Source organism: Musca autumnalis, unplaced genomic scaffold (genome assembly GCF_047663935.1).
Source record: "Musca autumnalis isolate F117 unplaced genomic scaffold, ASM4766393v1 scaffold_3, whole genome shotgun sequence".
NCBI classification, from domain to species: Eukaryota; Metazoa; Arthropoda; class Insecta; order Diptera; family Muscidae; genus Musca; species Musca autumnalis.
Window position 1 is genome coordinate 175,984,932 of NW_027411866.1, and position 20,612 is coordinate 176,005,543.

The following is a 20,612-nucleotide window of genomic DNA, read 5'->3' on the forward strand; positions in this document are numbered from 1 at the left end:
ACGTAACGTAAACGTTGTGAGGAGATTTTACATATCCATTCACCTTGAATAATACAAAATAATAGCGTAATTGAAATAAATGTTATTCTCAAAATTTTATAAATATTTTTTTCCACTATGTTAATTTATATTCAAAACTAATAGGTATTTTTATTTAATTTATTTTAGATTCTTATAAGCGGATATAATTTTTAACAAAACTGTATTTTTTGTATGATATTATCATAACTAAATTTTCGGATGTTTGTCCTAATGCATTTTAATGTGTGTGTGTTCGTGTGTGTGTATGTGCATACATTTCATGATTTGTGTATTGCCTAATTCTATTTTGAATGGTAATTTTATTTATAATTCCCATTGCAATCATAAATCATGGGCATAATTTGGTATATAGATTTATATTTGTTAAATTCCCAAAATATAAACTATTAACTCACACACACACATACATATATTTAGTAGTTGAGATTTTCGTTTATGAATTTGGCATGTAAGCAGCCCGTAGGACATTTATGTATACACATGTATTTCAGTTGTTTAACTTATGTACACTGTACAGTTGCCAAAATTTATGTCTGTTTATAGGCAAAATTCACTAGAGAATTTCAGTACGTACAATAATTTATATTTTTCTATAAAAATTTTTTATTAAGTCCTTTTTATTATGTTAAAAGCTTATTTTAAAATTTACACATATAAACTTTTAAAATTAAAAAATATAAGAAATGGCCCTAATAGTCGTTGAAAAAATATTCTTTAAAAAATCCACGCTTGTGGCTCTAATAGTCGTTGAAAAAATATTCTTAAAAAAATCCACGCTTGTGGCTCTAATAGTCGTTGAAAAAATATTCTTAAAAAAAATCCACGCTTGTGGCTCTAATAGTCGTTGAAAAAATATTCTTTAAAAAATCCACGCTTGTGGCTCTAATAGTCGTTGAAAAAATATTCTTTAAAAAATCCACGCTTGTGGCTCTAATAGTCGTTGAAAAAATATTCTTTAAAAAATCCACGCTTGTGGCTCTAATAGTCGTTGAAAAAATATTCTTTAAAAAATCCACGCTTGTGGCTCTAATAGTCGTTGAAAAAATATTCTTTAAAAAATCCACGCTTGTGGCTCTAATAGTCGTTGAAAAAATATTCTTTAAAAAATCCACGCTTGTGGCTCTAATAGTCGTTGAAAAAATATTCTTAAAAAAATCCACGCTTGTGGCTCTAATAGTCGTTGAAAAAATATTCTTTAAAAAATCCACGCTTGTGGCTCTAATAGTCGTTGAAAAAATATTCTTTAAAAAATCCACGCTTGTGGCTCTAATAGTCGTTGAAAAAATATTCTTTAAAAAATCCACGCTTGTGGCTCTAATAGTCGTTGAAAAAATATTCATTAAAAAATCCACGCTTGTGGCTCTAATAGTCGTTGAAAAAATATTCTTTAAAAAATCCACGCTTGTGGCTCTAATAGTCGTTGAAAAAATATTCTTTAAAAAATCCACGCTTGTGGCTCTAATAGTCGTTGAAAAAATATTCTTTAAAAAATCCACGCTTGTGGCTCTAATAGTCGTTGAAAAAATATTCTTTAAAAAATCCACGCTTGTGGCTCTAATAGTCGTTGAAAAAATATTCTTTAAAAAATCCACGCTTGTGGCTCTAATAGTCGTTGAAAAAATATTCTTTAAAAAATCCACGCTTGTGGCTCTAATAGTCGTTGAAAAAATATTCTTTAAAAAATCCACGCTTGTGGCTCTAATAGTCGTTGAAAAAATATTCTTTAAAAAATCCACGCTTGTGGCTCTAATAGTCGTTGAAAAAATATTCTTTAAAAAATCCACGCTTGTGGCTCTAATAGTCGTTGAAAAAATATTCTTTAAAAAATCCACGCTTGTGGCTCTAATAGTCGTTGAAAAAATATTCTTTAAAAAATCCACGCTTGTGGCTCTAATAGTCGTTGAAAAAATATTCTTTAAAAAATCCACGCTTGTGGCTCTAATAGTCGTTGAAAAAATATTCTTTAAAAAATCCACGCTTGTGGCTCTAATAGTCGTTGAAAAAATATTCTTTAAAAAATCCACGCTTGTGGCTCTAATAGTCGTTGAAAAAATATTCTTTAAAAAATCCACGCTTGTGGCTCTAATAGTCGTTGAAAAAATTATCTTTAAAAAATCCACGCTTGTAGCTCAAAAAGCGTCTGAAAAATATTCTTTAAAAAGCCCACGCTGGTGGCTCAAATAGCCCTTGAAAAAATATTCTTTAAAAATCCACGCTAGTGGCTCAAATAGCCCTTGAAAAAATATTCTTTAAAAATCCACGCTAGTGGCTCAAATAGCCCATGAAAAAATATTGTTTAAAAAATCGACGATTGCGACTGAAATAGCCCTTGAAAACATATTCTTTAAAAAATCCACGCTTGTGGCACAAATAGTCATTGAAAAAATATTCTTTAAAAAATCCACGCTAGTGGCTCAAAAAGCCCTTAAAAAATCCACGCTAGTGGCTCAAATAGCCCTTGAAAAATATTCTTTAAAAAATCGACGATTGTGGCTGAAATACCCCCCGGACCCCCCGAAATTATTTTAGTTCACATAGGATATTAGCTTATGGTACACATTTTTTTAATTTTTGAGTAAAATTTTAAACTGTTTTAAACTGCTCAAGAAATATGTAAAGTAGTTGCAAGTATTACAGAGAATTATTTAACTACATTGGTGTACTTATTGTCCAACATATTTGAAAATATAAAAATAATGAACAAGTTAGACTTTTTGAGCAATTGTGTTGTTTAAGCGTTTAATCGGAATTTTAGGCTGACTGTAAGTGTTACTGAGTTCAGAACAATACGTTTATTTGTATTTATTGAACGTTTGTAACATATTACGTCCGATATTTTTGCTTATAAACAACATCCACAAAAAACATGTTTGTGATATTTTGTTTTTGACATTTTTTATATGAGCAATTCAACAATAAAAGATAAAATCGTTGCTTAATCTTTGTGGTTTTAAGTGTTTGTATATTTACTCCAACACGTTTTTGTAATGAACTATTTTGAAATTCATAACAATTACAAATTATTTATTATTGCTTTGTTCCAGAACCTGCAAGAAGCTACTATTTTTTACTACGATAGCATTTTTCCCTTTATGTTATCGGAAAAAATAGTAAAAATTAGTAGATTCTTGCAGTACTGGAACATACCATATGTTTGAAATTTGAAATAAAAAACTATATCAACCATTTTTTTATGATATAACTAGGGGACCCGGCGAACTTCGTCTCGCAGTTTGATAGGTACAAAACTTTATGGCTTTGGTTCAAACCTATAATACTATTATTGCTATCACCTTGCTCAATGGCAAATATTTCTTTGTTTTGAACTGTTTAGGATGATCTTTGAAGCAGATGCACATTAGACAATTGTACTTTCGACAATTGTCAGTTTGACGAAGAGAGAAGGTACTGAGAGGCAAAGTGTTTCTATTTTCCTCGACTCTCTCTTCTATAAACTGACAATAGCCGAGAAAAAATTAGGTAACTCTAGACAGACGGCAGCGTTAATTTGCATTAACTGCCTTAATTCAAATTAATTCGTGCATTATCCACATTCTTAATGCACAAAATCAAAGGAAATTTAAACTGTATTTAGGTATTTCAATATGGCAATGCTATAAAAGAGAGCCCATATTCATATATGAGAGAGCATATTAATGCTCTGAGACACAATTTGCATTGAAAATCAATTGTCTTTTGTCAAATTTCCATGTTTAAAAAAATAAAAAAGGAAAACAAATCAAATTTTCGCGTTTCTTTCAAATAAGTAGTGGTCTTTCTCGAATAGAATAGCAGCTAATCGTTTTTAGCGCCTTCTGTCAAATCTATTTTTACAAATTTTTTTTCACCAGCATTTCATTACCCGCCATACCAATTCTATCGAAAATAATATCTTCTTCAAATGTTCCTTTATTGTTTTGCGACATTTTTTAATATTAAAAAAACTCAAAAATATCGCTAATAAATTAGATTTATTTTTGCATTATCGTGGTGAAAAAGTCAATGGCAGAAAGTATTTTTGTTTCGCATATTTTGGCGAACTTTTGTAAAACTTTATGAAATGGTCTGCTGGGTACAAACAAACAACACAAACAGCTGTTTCATAAATGCAGAAACTATCGTCTGTCAGGGTAAAAAGTTAATTCAAATTAAGGAATTTTTAATGCAAATTAATTGTGCCGTCTGTCTAGGGTATAAGATATATTTTTTAAGCAAATAACACGTTTTGCGATGTAAATAAAAATATTTGGTAGCGCAGTTGAAGCAAAATAATATCATAACGCCCTACTCGTTTCATTATCGATGGTTTTCTGCAATTCTTGTTTCCACCACTGAACACGATATTTCACTCAAGCAATTGAATATGAATTTGAATTTAATGCTGAATATAGTGCTTATTTAAATCGTTACCCTCCACCATAGTATGGAGGGTATATTTAGTTTGTTTTTCAGTTTGTAACACATCGAACTAATCATTTGCACATGTATTCTTGATCAGGATAAAATTCTAAGACGATCTAGCCATGACCGTCTGTTGTAATAACTCTAGCGTTCGCAATAATTGAGCTAGAGCGCTATATTTTTGCACCCGAGCGTCTTTTTTTCCATAGGCAGGTCAAGTTTCAAGATGGGTTATATCGGAACACTACCTCCCGATTTTCGGTGTTTTTGGGGATTTTAACTAAATTTTTTGACCGAACTACCTGTAATTTCACGTTTGGGGTTCCCAGTGGTCACAAAACATCTCGACCAAAAACCGTCAACATAGGTCCATGTTTTGGTATAGCCTCCATATAACGGTACCTCCCGATTATCGGTATTTTGAGGATATTAGCGAAAATTTTTGACCGAACTACCTGTAATTTGACATTTGAGGTTCCTAGTAATCACAAAACATCTCCACCAGTGGTTCCCAAAGTATATCCACTAAAAATAGTCAAGGTCCATGTTTTGGTATAGCCCCCATATAGGGGTACCTCTCGATTTTTGATATTTTGAGTATTTTAATATCATAAACTAATTAACGATTAATAAGTATTTACCTACTTATGTCGCCGATAAAGAATATTTGTCAGATAATTCATCCAAAAAAAAAACTCCAGTGCCTCCGATTTCTTGTTTTTTCCAATTTTGAGTATCATCCTTTTTTCGAATGACATACATACAGTGTACCAACAGTACCAATGTACATATGTATGTTTGTATGTATGTATTTGGCCGTTTGTAATTGCCTTCCAGCTCTGCGGGAACTAAATTGATTGAATTCATACTCCTTTTACAGTGGGTGCATCATTTTTTTTGTATCATAACAAAATCTAAACAGTATCAAAATATATCTGGTACAGCTTAAATATTATACCGCATACATCGGACGTTTATCTTTCGAAGATGTTTTTACCTACGGTTTAAAAGTATATATATATGCCACAACTTCACTTCCAATGAATTTACCTCGGAGCTCTTGATGTTTCAATTAACCCACCAATTTTGTGGATTTGTACCTTTTTCCTCAAAACTGTGGAAACCACTTTTGGCATTATCACCCTAGTCTTTTCAATCGGTATCTGACAGAAACCACCACTAATCTTTACAAACTCTAAACTAAGCCCTTTTAACCATTTTTCGCTGTTAATTTCATAAAAAGACGCTTGAAAATAAATGAAAATCGATTTGATTGTGAATAAAAAATTCTATACAACTTTCAAAAATTGACAAAACAGAGGCGTACAATGGACCCTCACAGTAGGTGCAAATACAATTTTCACCAAAAACTGTCCAAATAAGTGCCAAGATTTACTCCAAACGCGAAGCTCGATAGAAATTTGTGGAAAAATTTACTTTATTGAAAAAATATTTTTGCAAATTTTTCGCAAATTTTCGCAATTTTTTTAGGTTTTATCCTTTTCTGCCATGAGACCATTCGGAATTGGTGCGAATTGTCAAAATCTGTTCAGTCGTTCTTGAGTTATAAGCGTAGTAACTAACATCATCCTTTTTTATATATATAGATTTCTGTTCCACCGAAGTGTCGTCCGTTAAGGTTATTTGAAACTGGTCTCTTGCTACAAATTAGTAAATGTCTATTGGACAGAAGGACTTTTCTGTCGACTTTTTATGTTTTGTTCGACCTTTCGAATGTTAATAAAATCAAGGTTATTGAGCTTGAGGTCAATGTTTATATTTTATTTATCACATATTATTTCCAATATTTCAAAATTACAATGAATTTCATCCTCAGGGATTTTTCTGCCGATTACTCTTTGAATAAAACCAGAAGAAAACGTCATAGAAACCCACAGCAATTGTATTTTGGGAAATACTTTCAATGGATGCACATTTCTAGAAATATTAATTTTTCCTCCTTCGGTAAAGGACTTGGTGACGACAAACGAAATCTAAAAACTGATCGGAAACAGGTTCTTCTTTGTCAAAATCTCAGCAAGTACCAATCGGCTTTGCGAACAGGAATAGCCAAAATCATTTAACCCAAAAACTAGGTATTAGGAGATTTTCAGAAATTTTTGCCATTTTCGGACGTATGAACTTGCAAACAAAATATGGATTTGTATCATTGATCACAAATGTTGCGGAGGAGGTATGGAGAAACGGACCGACATAGTTCATTTTGGGAGTAGATCTTATTTTGGGAGTCATTCCTTTTAAAAGATATTGCGCCCACTAGTCATTTCAGTTCGCCACAGTATAATTTTCACCTTTTGGACCCTTATGTCAGGAAATATGGACTTGCGCATACCACTTTAGCTAAAATTCTTGAAATTTGAGGCTCGCTGAAATATTGCGATAAACAAAGTTTGGACCAACGCAGTATCCGGTTCGAAAGTTGTCGTGCGCACCAGCCGCTACACATGATGGCCGTAGGTGTTCTTTACAGCTTTCGGGCCATTTTCTCCGGAAGTATGGACTTGTCCCTGAAAATATGTGTAGTATAGAAACGGGGGCCCCGAGAACACTTGTTGCAAAAAATCAAAGCGTTTCCAGAGAGGCCTTTTTACAGTGTTTTATTTAACTTGCCTTGGTGTGTGTTTAGTTCAAATCTGGTAACTCATTTTTAACACGGTTGCAGTTGACCAATCGAACTAAAACTTTGCACACATCTCAGATTTGGATGACAATACACGAATCGGTCCATTTTTACACTGTTTTACAGTGTTTTATCTAATTTGCTTTTCAAATCTGGTAACTCATTTTTCACATAGTTGCTGTTTACCAATCGAACTTAAAATTTACACACTTTTTAGATTTGGATGACAATACATGAATATGAAATCAAAACTAATATTGGTCCATTCTTACAGTCTTTTTACGGTGTCTAACTTGACCCCCTTTTCAAATCTGGTAACTGATTTTTAACACGGTTGCAGTTGACCAATCGAACTAAAATTTTGCACACTTTCCAGATTTAGATGACAAAACATGAATATGAAACCAAAACAAATATGGGTCCATTGTTTCCTATAGCCCCCATATAACGGTACAACCCGATTTCCGGTACTTTGCTTTTCAAATCTGGTAACTCGTTTTTCACGCAGTTGAAGGTGACCAATCATACTTAAACTTTGCACACTTTTCAGATTTGGATGACAATACATGAATATGAAATCAAAACTAATATTGGTCCATTCTTACAGTGTTTTTACGGTGTCTAACTTGACCCCCTTTTAAAATCTGGTAACTGATTTTTAACACGGTTGCAGTTGACCAATCGAACTAACACTTTGCACATTTTTCCGATTTAGATGACAATACATGAATATGAAACCAAAATCAATATGGGTCATTTTTTTCCTATAGCCTCCATATAACGGTACCACCCGACTTCTGGTATTTTGAGGATTTTGTCTTCATTTTTAGCCCGAATTTGCTGTAACTTGGCATTTGGAGTTCTCAATAGTCCAGGAACTTCCCCACTAAAAATTGTGGACGTAGGTCAAGGTTTAATATAGCATCCATATAACTGTACCACCCAATTTCAAGCATTTTAATCTACATTTTCTGCTCAAATGGACTGTAATTCGGCATTTGGGGATCTCAAAAAATGTATTTACTAAAAAGTTAAAAATAAAAAATAATTTAAAAAAATTAAGTTTCAGTGTTTTATTTAGAAATGCACTTAAAACTAAAAAATAATTTGTCGCTTAGCCTCAATAAATATATTCTTTCTCATGATAGAATTTCTCAAATAAAACGCTTGCCGTTTAATTTTGCCACCATTCACAATTTAAATGCAAGCGTTTTATTTGAGAGATTCTATCATGAGAAAGAATATATTTATTGAGGCTAAGCGACAAATTATTTTTTAGTTTTAAGTGCATTTCTAAATAAAACACTGAAACTTATTTTTTTTTTAATTATTTGTTATTATTTATTCATTTATTTATTTCATATTTGTACTTATAACTAAATTATTAGCATAAAGTAAGTGAAGCCATGACTACTGAGATCGTAAGCTTACACATGTATATTTTCTAATTACCCAGAGATGTCTTAAACTGTCCTTCTCTGACCATTTTTGAAATACTCTGTGGAAGGTTACCGAAAGAGTAGAGCGAAAGAGTCCATCATCGAAGTGGAACAAAATTTGGACAAAATATCACGAAGACCAAATTTTGGACCGAATCGGTTGATCTGTTCTCCAGGCAACCACCCATACGGACGAACATAGCTAAGTCGACTCCAAGTTTTCTGAAACAGATTTCTTCCAAACACACTTTGACCCTAAAACCATTATTTCGATGAGACACATTTTGACTAATGGCTGAGAGAATTAAAAAGATGTAGATTGGGAATAATTGTGTTTAGTGATTTTTGCTAAAATAATGTATAGATGTATAGAACTTGGATTGGGCGCCAGCATTTTATTTTATAAGAACTCAAGACTGGTTGACAGAGTTTTCATAGTTCCTGATCAATTTATGAGAAGATCCACGATAGGAAACCAAAATTTCTATAAGCGAAGTCCGACGATCGGACTCCAAAATTAGGCTATTGAAAGATGCACGATTGGGCTTCAGAATTTGTGATTTACATACCCGCGATTAGGTGCTAGAATTTCATGATGTACAGACTCACTATTGCTCAGCATTAGTTCTCTATCAAGAAAACCACTATCGGCCTTCAGAAATTCTTTGTGATAAGATCTACGATTGGACACAAAAATATCTTTAGGGAAATTACTGCAATTGGTTTCTTTATGACAATAACAACGATTGGACACCTGAATTTTCGACCACTTGACCATATTCTGACACCGCAACGTGATGAAATACCAAAAAAAGAAGACACGTGTTTTGGCGTTTTTTCCTTTATTTATATAACTCCTAAATTCTACCTGTAAGTATAAAAAATACTAGTGGATAACGATATGACATCCAAACGTTCCCTCTGCATAAATCAGTTCTCTGCTAATCCAATTTTCCTTCCATAAATTACTCAATAACATTGAAGTGGCAAATTGAAGCCGTGAGTTTGAACTTCTGTGAAGTAGGAAACAAAGGAAAGGGCCTCAACATTCCATGTAAACAAAAAAATTAAATTAAAAATTAAGATATTGTAAGGTTTTCCGATTGTATACTCTTTCTTTGGTCTTAACGAAGTGATATCACTGAATTACACAACATTCACTATAGTTGTGTGTAATTTGATAAATGATACACCCAAAAATATATGCGATTATTAATATATCCATTGTTTTGAACATATATTAACTCTGATATATTGTCAAAACAGTTCTGAAAACAATGGGACATTGGCCAAGAAGTCTTACGTCATTTTAATTAAAAAATAGTAATTAAAATTATTTCATCAGTAATATAAGTCTAAAATAAGGTTTACGTCATTGCTAAATACGAAATTTTCGCTAACATGAACTTTCAAAATTTTGGTCAGGTGGCCCCCCCCCCCCCCCCCCCCCGAAATGAAATCCTGGCTACGTCCCTGATTGAGCCACAATAGCCTTGAAAACATATTCTTTAAAAAATCCACGCTTGTGGCACAAATAGTCATTGAAAAATATTCTTTAAAAAATCCACGCTTGTGGCACAAATAGTCATTGAAAAATATTCTTTAAAAAATCCACGCTTGTGGCACAAATAGTCATTGAAAAATATTCTTTAAAAAATCCACGCTAGTGGCTCAAAAAGCCCTTAAAAATCCACGCTAGTGGCTCAAAAAGCCCTTAAAAAATCCACGCTAGTGGCTCAAATAGCCCTTGAAAAAATATTCTTTAAAAAATCGACGAATGTGGCTGAAATAGCCCTTGAAAACATATTCTTTAAAAAATCCACGCTTGTGGCACAAATAGTCATTGAAAAAATATTCTTTAAAAAATCCACGCTAGTGGCTCAAAAAGCCCTTAAAAAATCCGCGCTAGTGGCTCAAATAGCCCTTTAAAAAATCCACGCTTGTGGCTCAAATAGCCCTTGAAAAAATATTCTTTAAAAAGTCCACGCTTGTGGCTCCAATAGCATTTGAAAAAATATTCTTTAAAAATATCCACGCGTGTGGCTCAAATAGTCCTTGAAAAATTTTCTTTAAAAATATCCACGCGTGTGGCTCAAATAGTCCTTGAAAAATATTCTTTAAAAAATCCACGCTAGTGGCTCGATCCACGATTGTAGCTCGAATAGCCCTTCAAAAAATATTCTTTAAAAATATCCACGCGTGTGGCTCAAATAGTCCTTGAAAAATATTCTTTAAAAAAATCCGCGCTAGTGGCTCAATCCACGATTGTAGCTCGAACAGCCCTTGAAAAAATATTCTTTAAAAAATCCACGCTAGTGGCTCAATCCACGCTTGTAGCTCGAATAGCCCTTGAAAAAATATTCTTTAAAAAATCTACGCTTGTAGCTCGAATAGCCCTTGAAAAAACATTCTTTAAAAAATCCACGCTTGTAGCTCGAATAGCCCTTAAAAATATATTTTTTAAAAAATCCACGCTTGTAGCTCGAATAGCCCTTGAAAAAATATTCTTTAAAAAATCCACGCTTGTAGCTCGAATAGACCTTGAAAAAATATTCTTTAAAAAATCCACGCTTGTAGCTCGAATAGCCCTTGAAAAAATATTTTTTAAAAAATCCACGCTTGTAGCTAGAATAGCCCTTGAAAAAATATTCTTTAAAAAATACCGATGTACTGAGAAGGATGCACTGCGAAAGAGAACTTATCTCAGTTATAAAAAGACGAAAGACTGCGTACCTGGGGCATATAATGCGAAATCAAAAATATAAATTGCTACAAAATATAATCCACATAAAGATAGAAGGAAGACCTGTTAGAGGAAGAAAGGAGACAACATGGATGGATAATATTACAGAATGGGCGGGAATCCGAGATACTACAACCCTATTATCAAAGGCTAGATATAGAAATGCGTTTGCAGACATACTAAGCAATCTTTAAACAAATATTGTATATATACGTATTTATAAAAACAAATCTATTTATAATTGTACTAGCAAAGTACCCGCTACTTCGTATGCGAAAAGGATATAACAACAAATAAACAATATATAATATGAAAATGGCGAATTTTTATCAATTTGTATTTTAGTACTGTTCGTCTCTTTTTAATTCGATTTTCAAAAAGATCAGCCGTATCTCACCATTACACATTAACAGCGAGACAAACGTTGAATAGCAATACTTACCCTAACTCCAAAACATACAGATTCCAGCACAGTCTCTACACCCAACAAATTGAGTACCATTAAGTACTTTTCGTATACTCATGACACGTTTTCGACAACATATATCAATCCTACACTGACTTGAATACAAAATAAAAACAGTAATCGTAATTCCAAATCTCAAGATTCCAGGTGTATCCGTTCATCCAATTCCAAATTGTACCATTTCGTACTCTTCGTACCCATAAGTAAGGTTTTCGAAAACTACCTCAATCCTTCACTTTAACAGTAACCTAAATTCCACATTTCAGGATTCCAGCTCTATCCGTTCATACAAATACAAATTGTACCAAATTAAGTACCATTTAGAATTTTTGTTCCCATAATTACAAATTTTCAAAACTACCTCAGTACTATGTTCAAACAATAAGCTTAATTCCGAATTTCAGGCTTCCAGATATATCCGATCACTCAAATCCAAATTTGGTACCATTCAGTACTATTAGTATCCAAAGTACGAATTTCTAAACCTACATCTATCAACACTCCAACATCAATTTTAATTCCGAATTTCACGATTCCAAATGTATTCTATCACACAAATTGTACCAAATTTGGTACAATATAGTACTTTCGTACCCGTAACTAAAAATTTCAAAAACTTTATCAACCCTACACTCCAACAGTACTCCTTATTCAAAATCTCGGGGTTCCTGCAATATCCGTTCACCCAAATCCAAATTGTACCAGATTTGGTACCATTTAGTACTTTTCGTATCCGTAAGTACAAATTGTCTAAACTACCTCAGTGCTATGTTCAAACACTAAGCTTAATTCCGAATTTCAGGATTCCAGATACATCCGATAACTCAAATCCAAATTTGGTACCATTTAGTACTATTCGTATCCAGAGTACGAATTTCCAACCCCACCTCTATCAACACTCCAACAGTAATCGTAATTCCGAATCTCACGATTCTAAATGTATCCCATCACTGAAATAAAAATTGTACCAAGTTTAGTACCATTTAGTACTTTTCCTCCGATAACTAAAAATTTCCTAAACTTTATCAATCCTACACTCCAACAGTACTCCTTATTCCAAATCTCGGGGTTCCAGCTATATCCGTTCACCCAAATCCAAACTGTACCAAATTTGGTACCATTTAGTACTATTCGTACCCATGAGTACGAATTTCCACAACTACCTCAATCCTACACGCCAACAGTAATCTTAATTCCAAATTTCAGGATTACAGCTGCATTCGATCACCGTAATCCAAACTGTACCAAATTTGGTACCATTTAGTACTTTTGTTCCCATAGGTCCGAAGTTCCAAACCTACCTCTATCCAACACTCCAACAGTAATCTTAATTTCGAATTTCAGGATTACAGCTGCATCAGATCACCGTAATCCAAATTGTACCAAATTTGGTACCATTTAGTACTTTTCGTAGCCATAAGTACGAATTTTTAAAAGTATCCCAATTCCACACTCCAATTGTAATCTTAATTCCAAATTTCACTATTCCAGGTCTATCCGATCACTTAAATTCAGATTGTACCAAATTTGGTACCATTTAGTACTTTTCGTACCCAAAAGTACGAATTTCCAAAATACCTCTATCCTACATTCCGACAGCAATCCTAATTCTAAATTTCAGAATTCCAGCTCCATCCGTTCCCCCAAACCCAAATTGTACCTTATTTGGTACTATTTAGTACCTTTCTTACCCATATGTACGAATTTCGAAAACTACCTCCATATCTCAAACCTACACTCCAACAGTAATAGTAATTCCAAATTTCAGAATTCCAACTTTGTCGGTTCGCCTAAATTCAAATTGTACCAAATTTAGTAACATTTAGTACTATTCGTACACATGAGTACACATTTTCAAAACCACCTCCTTATATCAACTCACCTTCTAAACCTTGATTTTCATTCCAAATTTCAAGATTTTAGCTCTATCCGTTCACGTAATAACAAATAGTACTAAATTTAGTAACTTTTAGTACTTTTCGAACACTTATAGTTCGAATTTCCTTTGGTACACCTTTCTAACTCTCCATCAGTGACCCTTATTCCAAATTTCAGAATTCTAGCTCTTCGCGTTTGCCTAATACAAAGGGTACCATATTTGGTACCTTTTAGTACTTTTAGTACAGTTCTAGTTCGAATTTCCAAAAATCCAGCCTTATCTGACACCTTCGGCCCAAGAGTGACCCTCACCCAAAATTTCAAGATTCTAGCTTTAGCCGTTTAGTCTGGGCGTTGATTATCAGTCAGTCAGTCAGTGAGTCAGTGAGTCAGTGAATCAGTGAATCAGTGAACTCTTTTGAACTCTTTTATAAGTATAGATTGCTCGCTAACATTCGGAAAACGAATTGGCAAATAAAGAAGAAGAAGAAAAATCCAAGCTTGTGGTTTAAATTGTCGTTGAAAAAATGTTCTTTAAAAATCCACGATCTTTCCCCACGAGCCTTTGAGAAAATATTCTCTAAAAATCCACGCTCGTGGTGAAATAGCCTTTGAAAAAATATTATCTAAACAATCCACGTTTGTGGCTCAAAAAGCGTTTGAAAAAATATTCTTTAAAAATCCACGTTTGTGGCTCAAATAGGCCTTGAAAAAATATTCTTTAAACAATCCACACTTGTGGCTCAAAAAGCCCTTGAAGAAATATTCATTAAAAAATCCACGCTTGTGGCTAAATAACCCTTGAAAAAATATTCTTTAAAAAAATCTCGAACTCGATGAATGTTTGGAGATATGTTGCTGTGTAAAAAGTTTGAACCAAATCGACCAGCCATCCAGACATACAGGCGAACGGACATAGGTGATCGAAATTGTCTGATACGGATTTGAGGTATAAAACCATTATTTCGATGAGGCACTTTTTACCATATTAATGTGCATATTGCTACCGTATTAATGTACATACGTACAATAAAATTTGTGATATTTAACGGTCTTAAATTTATCTTGGATATTATATGGTAGGCCAAAAAGTCCATGTATTTTTATATTTTTTCTCTCTTCTCAAAACGCAATGTTTAGCAATTACTTCGAAGCTTTGTCCATAGATAAAACATTTTTCTTGAACCTTAACATTTTGCCAAAAATATATGCCCTTCAACATGTCTAGGCCTACTCAACATTTAACCTTTTTTCGGTAACATACCGCACGATGAAAGTGTCATGAGAATATGTCAAATCAAATAATACTACGTTAACGAGCTAAAATAACACCCTTTCCACAATTCCAGTATAAACTGCACACATCAAAAAGACCGAGAGACTAAACGTTCCATGCAGTCCTTAAACCATAATTCACTTGAAAGCTCGCAATGACATCACTTTGCCATAAAAAATAACCCTTTAATTACGTAAATTTTGTTTACGCATCACAACCAGCAGCAAAAAATGAACATAGTTCAGATAGCGGCGGCAAGACCATGTGAAAATTTTAAATGAACTTGAATTTTATTTGCCTGTGGATAACCATAAAAAAACGTTCGTTTTATTTGAAGCGATGTTAATTTTTCACAACTGACAGTGATGTTATATTTTCACTTTTTTTGTTACTTTTTTTCCGTTGCACTTTTTTCCATTTCGTTGCCTTCGTCCATATTGCTCGTGTTGTTGCAGTGGAATTTTTTTTATGGGGAAATGAAATTCCGTGAAATGCAATTAATCAAAATAACAATAATACCAGCTTTTATATACAGACATATTATACAAATGTATGTTTGTATGTATGAATATAAATATGGATAGATATAAATTGCATTGAGTCTATATGTTTGTATATATTTATATTGGTAGAACAGTGTGATGATCACCAAACTAGTTGGCAAGTTGTGCTGTTAAAGTCAACGAAAATATGTTTTGTAATTATCATTTGTAAACAAATAATTTTTTTTTCAGTGTTTCTAAAATACGTGATGATCTTTTTATTTAAGTTAAAATATTTCCCTCCTAACTTTTTTATCCTTAAAATTTCTCCCTATATATGTTATAAAGAATTTACCTTGATAGAGAAAATCCGTACAATTAGGTCCAATTTTGATTAAACTTAGGGGGACCCCATCCCAGAAGGGAAAAGGGAGGCTTCTCTCATATCAATGAGTGCACCCCGAATCATATTAGCTCAATGATATGGGACCTACTGTTTATCGCCGAGTCCGAACGGCGCACAGTTGTGCCGCTTCTTGTATACCTGGACAAAAATAGAAGGAGTTGACCTAGAATGATGCATTTTTGTGCAAGTACTTATGAGGGCATAGGAATAAAAAATACCAACTTTAATCCATATCGGTTCAGATTTGGATATAGCCCGCATATATATCATTCCTCGATATTTGTTATTACTCGGTCAATCTTAAGAGAATAGCCTTCAAATTAAGTATCTGATACTTTCTTAGGCCACTAATCAGTTTTACCAAACTTGACAAAAATCGGTTCAAATTTGGACATAGCCCCCGTATATATTTACCTGCTTTTGGAAAAAATCGGTAAATTTTAATTGAATATGCGATGTTTCCTTATGCCGTTGATCAGTTTTATCTATTTTCACAAAAATCGGTTCAGATTGTGATATAATCCCTATATATCATTCTCCGATTTTGCTATAACTCAGTCAATTTTAATTTAATAGGCTTCAAATTTAATGTGCGATGTTTTCTAAATTTTATCCATTTAAACAAAAATTTGTTCAGATTTGGATGGGACTGTTTCATTCACCAAATGGCCGAAGCTGCAATTCGCTGCAATTGTTAGATACACACCATGAACAAAATCGAAATTCGTGAGTAATGTATAACATGATATTGCTTCAATCAACATAACGGTACTTATGTATAAACATTTTATATAAACTTTTTTGTTCACAAAAAGGACGTCTATTGGCCACTCTATAATTCCCCATTCAAAAGTTTTAATATTTCGAATAACTTGTTTCAATATATTTCCTTGAACGACTATATGTTCATGTTATACCTTCAGCATTTATGCTAACGAGCGTATATACACTTTCATACGGTCAACACGTGCCTCATCGAAATAATGGTTTTAGACCCCAAGTATGTTTGGATGAAATGCGTTTCAGACAACTTGGATTTGATTTAGCCATGTCCGTCCGTCTGTCTGGATGGAGCGCACGATAACTCTCGAACGGATCAACCGATTTGGTCCAAAATTTGGCTTTCGTAATATTTTAGGTTCGAAGATGGGTTATATCGGTTCACTCCTTCCGGTACCTCCCCCACAAAAGTTCGGAAAATGTTTGCGCACGATAACTCTTGAAGGAATTAACCGATTTGGTCTATACTTTGCACATCGTGAAATTTCTACCAGACTAAGATTATGTTCCAATCGGTCCACTCCTTCGGGTACATCCCACACAAAATTTCGGAAAAATTCAGTTTAGGGCCTGCTCTCAAATCGCTTCGATGTTTGTTGTAGCAACTTGTATTCACTGCCCCCCATACGACGGTAGAAGTTTCATCAGGGGCAAGTCCATACTTCCTGAGCAAATAGCCTTAAAGGTTCAAAAAACCCATAGGACACCGTGTGTAGTGGTTGGAGCGCAAGATAACTCTCGAACGGATCTGCCGATTCGGTCCAAAATGTGGCCTTCGTGCAAACTTAGTTTAAGTTCGAAGATAAGCCATATCGGTCCTCCCCCACAAAAGTTCACAAGTGTTCGGAAAAATTGTGCTCACGATGGGAATGACCGATTTGGTCCATACTTTACACATCCTAATATATCTAACAGATATAGATCAGGGGCTGGATTCTTGTTCTATGAAAATATGAAATGAAAAATATTTCCGTTATAAATCTTTTCATTTGACAGTTTTTATACCCTCCACCATATGGAGGGTATAATTAAATTTGTCATTCCGTTTGTAACACATCGTAATATTCGTCGGAGACCCTGTAAAGTATATATATTATTGATCAGCATAAAATTCTATGTCGATTTGACCATGTCCGTCTGTCCGTCCGTCCGTCTGTCTGTTGAAATCAAGATACATCTCGCAATTTTAAAGATAGAGAGTCAAAATTTGGTACAGAAGTTTTTATTACTTGCAGGATGGTTGGTATTGAAAATGGGATATATCGGTCCACATCTTGATATAGCCCCCATAGAACGGTACCTCCCGATTTTCGGTATTTTTAAGGTTTTAGCTTCATTATCCTACCAAAATGGCTGAAATTTTGTACGTAGTCTTCTTTAGGGGTATAAAACTTTCCCCCAGAATTTTGTCGGTATCGGTCCACACCTTCATATAGCCCCCATAGAACGGTACCTCCCGATTTTCGGTATTTTGAAGGTTTTAGCTTCATTATCACACCGAAATGGCTGAAATTTGGTACTTAGTCTACGTTGGTGGTATAAAACTTTCCCCCAGAACTTTGTCGGTATCTGTCCATGCCTTCATATAGCCCCCATAGAACGGTACCTCCCGATTTTCGGTATTTTGAAGGTTTTAGCTTAATTATCCTACCAAAATGGCTGAAATTTGGTACGTAGTCTTCTTTAGGGGTATAAAACATTCCCCCAGAATTTTGTCGGTATCGGTCCACACTTTCATACAGCCCCATAGAACGGTACCTCCCGATTTTCGGTATTTTTAAGGTTTTAGCTTCATTATCACATCGAAATGGCTGAAATTTGGTACTTAGTCTACGTGGGTGTTATAAAACTTTCCCCCAGAACTTTGTCGGTATCTGTCCATGCCTTCATATAGCCCCCATAGAACGGTTCCTCCCGATTTTCGGTATTTTGAACGTTGTGGCCTCAATATTCCACCGAAATGGCTGAAATTTGGTATTAAGACTTCGTTGGGGGTACTTAAACTTCCCCTTTAAATTTGTCGGTATAGGTCCACGCCTTCATATAGCCCCCATGGAAAGGTACCTCCTGATTTTTCGTATTTTGAAGGTTGTGTCTTCAATATTTCACCAAAATGGCTGAAGTTTGGTATTTAGTCTTCAATGTGATATAAAACTGTTCGCCAGAAATATGTCTGTACAGGTCCACGCTTTTATATTGCCCCATTTCTGACTAAAATTCGTCGGTATAGGTCCACGTTTCGATATAGCCCCCATAGAACGATACCTCCGGATTTTCGTAATACTGAAGATTGTGACGTCAATATCCAACCGAAATGCCTGAAATTCGTTATTTCGTCTTCCAAGAGTTATAAAATATTCCAGAAGAGTATTATCAGTATAGGTACACGTCTTCCTATATCCCCATAGAAGCTTACTTCTTGATTTTCGGTATTTTTACTTTGAGCCACATTCTCTTACCGAAATATAGGAAATTCGGTATTTAGTCTTCTTTGAGCCTAAAAACTTTTCGTCAGAAATTTGTCGGTATAGATCGACGTTTTGAAATAGCCCCCATAGAATGGTACCTCACGTTGTTTTACCGAAATTGCTGAAATTTAGTATTACGTCTTCTTCATACACGAAAGGAAACTAATTATTCCATTTTACTTCAATACAACTTGTGGTGGAGGGTATAACAAGTTCGGCCTGGCCGAACTTAACGCCGTTCTTACTTGTTTTTTTTTTTTCTTTTTAAAAGTTTTCATTTCACATTTTCATAGAATCAGAATTAAGCCCCAGGTTCGAATATGGACTATATTTGTCCACTCCTTCGGCTACCTCAAACACAATATTTTGGATACATGCACTTTAATACCTGTACTCGAATCACTTTGATTTTTGTTGAAGCTACTTGCATTCGCTGCCTCAATAACGACAGTAAAAGTTTTTTCAGGGCAAGTCCATACTTTTTGGGAAAACAGCCCGAAAGTTGTAAAAACCCCCTATGGCGCCATATATAGTGGATGGAGAGCTCGAACCGAATACTGCGTTCGTCCGCACTTTGGATATTATAATATTTCTTCGAATATTAGATGAAATTCGAAAGTGTTGCTTATAGGTCCACTCCTTCCGGTACCTCCCCCACAAAAGTTCGAAAGTATTCGCTTAAATGGTACATGCGATTTCTCATAGACATAGCAACCGATTTGGCCCAAAGTTTGGATCTCTAAATATTGTCAAAACTTAGTTTATGTTAAAATTTGGGCTCAATCTGTCCAATCCTTGTGGCACCACCCACACAAGTGCTCAACATCTTTGTTTGGTTAAGGGTATGTTTGAGGATCCTTTGGACATTTTTACCGAAGGTTTCCCTAGTGGCCCTGTTTACAGCGATATTATGTTTTTCGTAGGCTAGTGTGATAAAAAAGCTCTATCTATCGATATCCCCGCAAATTTTTGAACTTTAATCCTATCCATACTTTTGTCGGTTCATACGGCCAACATTTTGAAAACCCCCCTAAATACATAAGTTTTTTTTGGGAAAAAACTATTTCAATCCACACAGGCTGAGGGTATATATACTTTTTTACTTGTTTGTATAAAATTCAATAAAAACTACCTACGAAAAATGTTCTATGTTTGAGGAGCTATAATTTTATAGTAACACCATATATCGACAAAATTCTTTCACGATTGTTCTATTTGAAGTGTTCTAAATAAAATAAAATCATAACATTATAAAAAGTCGACAACATATTTTTCGATTTTTGTCGACTGAGGCACCGTGTCCAAAGACACCACTTGTGGAGAAGTTTTAAATGGCTGAAATACTCAAGAAATGTCGCCAGCATTACTGAAGGGTAATTTTGCCCCGGTTGAAATGTTTTGATGTTACCTGGCCGGGGAATCGAACCCACGACCTTCAGCGTGCAAGGCAAGGATGTGCATAGCATTGCACCACGGTGGCAACCAAGCTCCCATTTGTCCTATAACACTATGCAACACTGAAAATGCAAACAATTCCTAGTATGAATTTTTTTAAAATGCATATTGAGACTACGAAAACCCTAGTTGGGG

At 34.3% G+C, this 20,612-nt stretch overlaps 1 protein-coding gene across 1 annotated transcript in view; it reads right to left on the reverse strand.

Annotated features, from left to right (window-relative positions):
* The window catches only part of CARPB (Carbonic anhydrase-related protein B), a 424,717-nt gene that overhangs the window by 359,283 nt on the left and 44,822 nt on the right, over positions 1-20,612 (reverse strand). The gene's annotated exons all lie outside the window — the stretch shown is intronic.